Consider the following 6,732-nt stretch of genomic DNA (forward strand, 5'->3'; position numbering starts at 1 on the left):
AACACCTACAAAGAACTCATCGATGGGATGTGGCGGGTAGGAGGCGTGCTCGAGTTCGACGATGGAATTTATTTGAAGGTCGCTCATCCTCGAATCGTCCCGTGTGCTTAGCCTTGTGAACGCATTTCTTTTGTATACCGCGCAAGCCACGGGCGAGGAATTGAATGATTTGCATCCAAAAGACCATTGAAAGAATTACCTCGGCTTTTCCATGTAGATTGCTGATTGTAAGGCTTTTGATTAAAATCGGTGCACACCTACACATTTGCAGAATTCTTGAATCAACGTGGTTTGCACCGCAAATCTGCACACGGGAGCACCCTCCGACCACTTGCAAATTGCACTTATACGCCGGGGTCTTTCCGTCATTCTCGCGATCTTTTCACATAGTTCACACAACAAGACAAAGTACCTATAGACGTGCACACAGACGCGTTTACTCAACTTAAAAAAAAACTTATGGGTGTGTTTATTTACACGTCTATTAGCGCATCTACAAACCTGCATCTAAAGGCACATCTATATAACAGATAGATGCGCCTATAGACGCACCTATAGATGCGTAAATAGACGCTATGCTAGAAATTTTAAAAGATAGACAGATGCATCCATAGACGCATTTATAGATGCATTTATGGACGCGTTTATAGATGCTCTTGTAGATGCACAAATAGATGCCTCTCGAACAGAGAGATGCATATAGACGCATTTATAGTTGCCCTGATAGACGCGCTACATAATATTTTTTAAATTTTGTGTGCTTGATCAGAATGCTGTGATGTTGTGTATGCTATGTAGTTACATGAATCCCATTTCCACATTTTGTAATTCAATTCTTATAGCCAACTACATTTTAATTAGCACTTTTGCAAGCATGTCTATAGCCAACGATTACAATTCCACATAAAACATTACAACTCCAAAATGTTTAGTTCACAAGGCATTAATTGATAGAACGTTGCACAAGAAAATTAAAAGCTAATTCAATTCTCAAAAAGTGCTTGTATGTACATATAGCACGAAGCTAAGCCACATCCTATGGCTTCAAGTACCAAAAATAAGAGGAGTGTATATACAAGAGACACGAAGCCAAGCCAATGGCTTTAAGTACAAAAAAGAGTAGCTAGCACTAGTTCTATGACTAATCTAAGTTCTCCACATCCTCACTCCCTTCTATGCTCCCTTCTGTACTCCCTTCTCTACCTCCTTCTTCCTCGTCTTCTTCCTCATCTTCTTGTGCAGGGCCCTGTAAACAAGGGACAACATATATCAATGTATGAAAAATCAAATCTTAACTTATAATATTGACATTATTTAATTACTTTCATATACCTCGGTGGGCACTCCAGTAGCTCAGATATACTGCTCCTCAGTAATCAACCCATCATTATAGAAGTGCCTCCATGTATCTCCTCTGCGATGGTGGCGATGGTAGGCTATCTCGACAGGAGTAGGGTACCTGCCCATGATATCAAGCTACAAGATGACACAATTTGTGGAGGGGTTAGTACAAAGAAACACCTCCTAATAAACTACATCAACAATATAATTTGAGATCGATACTTACAAATTGGGCCTCCCATGATTCAACACCCCTTGCTCCAAAATGCACGCTTCCATATTGCTCCATTTGGATCCTTGATTGCTATCATGTAGATGCAAGGAATCAATCCATATGTCTGCAAAAAACTTAAATCCATGCACTAACACTCCACATAGATGTGTCTTTAAAATGTATTTTCCTTGTAGCTTAGGTGGAGTGTTAACAAATCGAGATAATGTTGTATTTTGATCCATATTATCTACAATAACGCACATGTACTCATTTGGATGAGAAATAGCTTGCTCCTTCCAAAATGCATATTTTATTCTAGAATGTCGAACAATTCCATGATGAAATTTTCTCTTTCTTTTGTAAGCTTCTTTTTGTTTTGGAGATGTTGCACTCTCAAGTGTTTGCTTTAGATCATCACAAGATCTACAATCTCTTGAACAACTTGTTCACCAATGGGAGGTTGAGGCTCTCCAGAAGCATAAAAAAACCTTGGATCAGACTTTGTAGTCTTCATTCCCAATTCTTGGTGCTCATCTGGCAACTCTCCTGGTGCCGTCACTCTTTGTTCAATAAATTGTACCTATAAGGGGTTACACTCAATAGCAACAACATTTCTCCCCCTCTTTAGAGCACTGACAGTTGTGACGCTCGTTCCAACAAACAAGTCCATTATCCATTCTCCCTTAATTGAAAGTAGCCCAATTAAATACATCATCAAAAGCTGAGGCTTTTGATAAGTATTAATTATGCTTGTTAATTTACCACTCGTATGCTTGAACTTTTTGCAAACGCCAGCTCTCTCAAACACATTTGTACGAGTTGGTTTCATGGCAAAATTATATGTCCCTTGAGCTCTTAATCTAGATGGAGAGTGAAAACCAATCATTGCAAACTCACATGCCCAAGAAAGTCAATCAAGTTTGTACCCATGGATGTTGGGTTTAGTCCTACAAGTAAGATTCTATTCAAAAATGCCTCAAAAGTGTAAACAAAAGAAAAGAAAGGGATAAAGAAGAGAGGAGTAGAAATAGTACCATATGATAATTTGATTCACCATGTTAAGATCTGTGAAGGCTTTTTGAGCAGCCGTAATTTGATCATGAGCATGAAAAAATATGAGTGCCCATGATTCACAAGTTGTCACTTTCTGAAAAGTTTGAATGACTCTTTTGTAAGCACTTACTCCATACTTCACATCGTCATTGACTGAGTTTGGAGCTTTGAAACCATATGGAGCATCAGCGATTGATAAAGTATAAGGACGAGCTATCACAAATGTGTCCATCTCCTCTACTCATCCTTCATGAACTATCCAAAGAAAAGGAGGCTCATCCACATCATCGGAAATATATTTGTGTAAACTAGGAACATTTTGAATTGTTTTTTCTTGCTCTCTTCTTTTCCTCTCTATTTGACAATGAGACAAAAACTACTCAAAGGGTTGAGGAATTTCCCTCAACTTAACATGAGGGTCTCAATTATGCATTTCATAGATATCAAGTAAGACCCAAGATACTTGAAACTTAAAATGGTATCAAAGAGTTCACATTTTAAAATCTAAATCTTAACATTTGACAAGAATTGAGATTGTTAAGCCTTAAAAATGAAAATATTGATCTTAGAATATGCCCTTAAGCTAGAACCTAGAATGTTGATGAGACTAGAAGTGGATTCTAGAATTGAAAGAGTGTTCATGTGACCTTAAGATGAAAATTATAAGAAGAACCTTACAAACATGGAGGTAGGATTCTGGAATCCACTTATACATTTTTCAAATAGAAATAATAATCTCTCAAGCTCCTTTGGGTTACTTGAATTAGGATGGTATTTCCTAACTTCATCCCAATCACTACAGCTCAACTTTTCTATCATAATTCTTTGCATGTGCAAATAAGATTTTTACCTGCAAAGACAAAACTACATTTATTAAGAAGCTAAAAGCAAGTTCTTGAGTGAAAATGATTATTATAACATTTGAATGAAACACTTTATTAGAGAATTTGGGAATCTCCCAAGTCCCACTTTCAAATAACGGGTTGAGATTTGACCATGTGGCCAAATCTTGGTCCCTTATTTCAAAGTGGGACCTGGGAGGATTCCCCAATATAGTGTTTAGGTTGGATTCCACTTCCAATAAATGGGTTAAGATTTGACCATATGGCCAAATCTTAACCATGTTGGGAAGTCCCAAACTATATGAAAATTTCCAAATTCCCTAACATAGTGTTATCACTGAGCAAAGTAAGAAAATATACCTTTCAAATTCTGCTCCCATATGCTCTAAGGAGATGTTTCCAGCCTTTACATGTGCTAGAACTCTTACTATTAGAGATGTATCATGAATTCCTTGCAAACATCTCCAAGGAGTTATCTTCATGTCTTCAGGAAGAGGCTTTATGCCTTCATCTGCCTTGGCTTTCCCACGAGAGCTAGAAGGAGCCTTCAACTTCTTTTGACCTTTCAACTTTCCTTGCTCCCATAAATGAAGAATCTCTTCTTCTGAGGGTCCAGACATCCCCATCACGAAATGCCAACTGAAAATAATTATCATAATGCTTGATGTTAGGATTTTGGTTAGCACCACGTGCATTCCTTTGGTGTACGTGTAGACCACATCACAAAGTGTGACTCGAAATTTATCATAAACAATCCGGCCTTCACTTTGTTGCTTGACCCATTCATTATGAAAGAATCTAATTTTTTGAATGAAAGTCATTTGTAAGCAATAATCTGAGTCAACATTGTGATCCATGGATAATATTGTACACTCCTCATCAGTCAAACCTGCATAAATCCAACAAATTATTGTCTTATAACTGTCAATGTGGTCATATTATAGAAAAAGTTCTTTTTTTGCAAGCAATCCGTGGGTTCCACCTAGAACATAATACTTGCAAGAATCTACCTGAGACTTTATCCATGAGTTCTTTGTAGGACATTGAGTTCTGTCCACCAAAACAAGTAGTGGTAGCACCATGGCTGTAGGTTTTGATTTCATTTTTCTTTGAGGTTGGAAACATGCACTTCATTGATATGTCGTAGTTGAAGTGGCCTTCTTCCGGTCTTGGGATCAATGGGAGGTAGTTCAATACAATTGATGGGTAGCTCACAAGGCAAAGGATCGACCATCTTTGTCTTCTTACATAGCTCGCGGGTAGCATTATTTGAGTTCTCACCTTGTGGAGCTGACAAGGGTGCATTTGGACCTGAGGGCACAATCTCTGCTTCACTTAAGAGTTGTTTCTCTCTTTTTCTGCCTTTACTACCTTTTGTTCTTGTGTCTTGCACAAAAGGTTCTTGAATTGGCTCCTCTTCACTCGAATCATTAGTGTCAATGTCCACATCTTCTTGCGACTCTTCATCTTCATCAGAGGTACTTGCAGAATCTGAACCACCAAACATTCTCTCCATATGCTCCGAAAATGCTTGACTAAAACTCTAAAATCCAACAAGAAAATAGGAACTTAGGAAAAGAACATGCAAATTACAGTTAGAATAACTAGGAGATGAAGAGGAAATTTTCTTACCAAACCTCTTGTTTGCATTGCATCTTCAAAAGATTGTTGTGTGCTTTGGGGATTGACCTCTTGTAGCTCAAAGTCTTTTTGAAAAAGGAGTACAACAACTTCAGATGATCCTAGTTCATGCTCAACCTGAAAGAACATCTTTTTTAATCTTTGCCCCATTACATTTATGATACCTCCAGCCCATTGGAATTGATTAGTATCACTTGATAAACCTTTACGTTTAGTCACAAGCAAAAAGGTAGTAGTAGGCTCAACTACTGTCCTATGAAGGCCAGGAACTCCCATGGTCAATGTCCAACCATGCCCAGACTTTGATTTTTTATTCTTTCCCTCAAAAGAATCATCATTGCTAGTAGGTTTTGAAGCCTCCCTGGAATACTAGAATACTGGAGTAGGAGCCTCCACCTCATTTGAAGAGCGCCTACCTGTACGACCTTTCACTCTTGATGGTGTCAACTGGCTTTGCAGTGGAAATTGTTCTGCTGCAAGAAGAGGCTTTTTTTAAGACACTCTCTCCCTTGTTGGCATGACAAGTAGCATGGAAGATGAAACCTAGAGTGTTGTAAAAGAACAGTGTGTTGCAAATGTAAGAGGTAGGATTCCAGAATCCTAGTTTGAAAGGTACAGAAATATGAAAGTGCAATATTTACTCAAAAACATCTAAAAAAAAGAAATTGAAGAGAACATTGTGAAATCTCTCCAAATTCGAACAAAGTTTGTGAAATTGGGAGATAATAACTACAATATTATGACCAAAAGAGCACTTTGCTCATTTTCAACATATAGAAATTGTTGCTTCCACTTGTTAAAAAAAGTAAGAAAAACGTTAAATAAAGAACATTTTTCAAGAAAAATCCAGGAAATTTCAACTTTTATAGAATTTGTAAACTAAACATGATTCTTGTTGGGAATTCTCACCTCTTTGTAAAGAGCATCGGTGGATAGAACTTGAGCACAAGGAGGTGCTAAAATTATGTTTGTTGAATGGGGTTTTTGTGTGTTGAATGTAGAGTCAGTGAATCCAAACTGAAGGATGGAATTTAAACTCATGAATACATTAGAGAGGTGAAAGGAATAGAAGATCCACGATCGTAACCACTTTCCCTTCTTCTTCTCTTTTTGACACAATTTACAAGATTTCACAGAACCTGCTAGGCGTTTCCACTAGGTAGAGATAACTTGGATTCTAGAATCCGATTTCATGAAAACAAAGGGGCATAGACGAGGGAAATAAACAATACTTTCAAGCTTTTGCATGATGTAAAACTTGTTTGTGCTGATGTTAACATAACTATGCTGATTTTTGGGATTCTGGTATCCCAAATGGAGAATTGGGATTCTAGAATCCCAAATATAGAGAACTGGGATTGTAGAAACCAACCTTCAAAGCAATACAACAGCCGCAGAGAAGGAAAGGTAGCTTCTATGGCACTTTTCAGACTTTTACACTATATTCTAGATGATTGTGTTCCTCCCCAATGCAACCATGTTGTCTTCGAGATTCTGGTATCCCAAGTGCAGAGAACTAGGATTCTGGAATCCAACTTCAAAGCAAAACAACATGCTTAAAGAAGGAGAATGCGCTTTTATGACCCTTTTCAAGATTTTGCGCTGTGTTCCAACTGTATCTGTTTCGTTTTAGGATTCCAG

At 37.8% G+C, this 6,732-nt stretch overlaps 1 pseudogene; it reads right to left on the bottom strand.

Annotated features, from left to right (window-relative positions):
- Positions 1–3,454: 3,454 nt before the first annotated feature.
- LOC147889780 (uncharacterized) lies at positions 3,455–4,553 on the bottom strand (annotated as a pseudogene).
- Between the last annotated feature and the right edge of the window lie 2,179 nt (positions 4,554–6,732).

This window comes from Dipteris shenzhenensis, chromosome 20 (assembly GCF_047967505.1).
Source record: "Dipteris shenzhenensis isolate YYH24624 ecotype China chromosome 20, Dip_SZ_1.0, whole genome shotgun sequence".
NCBI lineage: Eukaryota > Viridiplantae > Streptophyta > Polypodiopsida > Gleicheniales > Dipteridaceae > Dipteris > Dipteris shenzhenensis.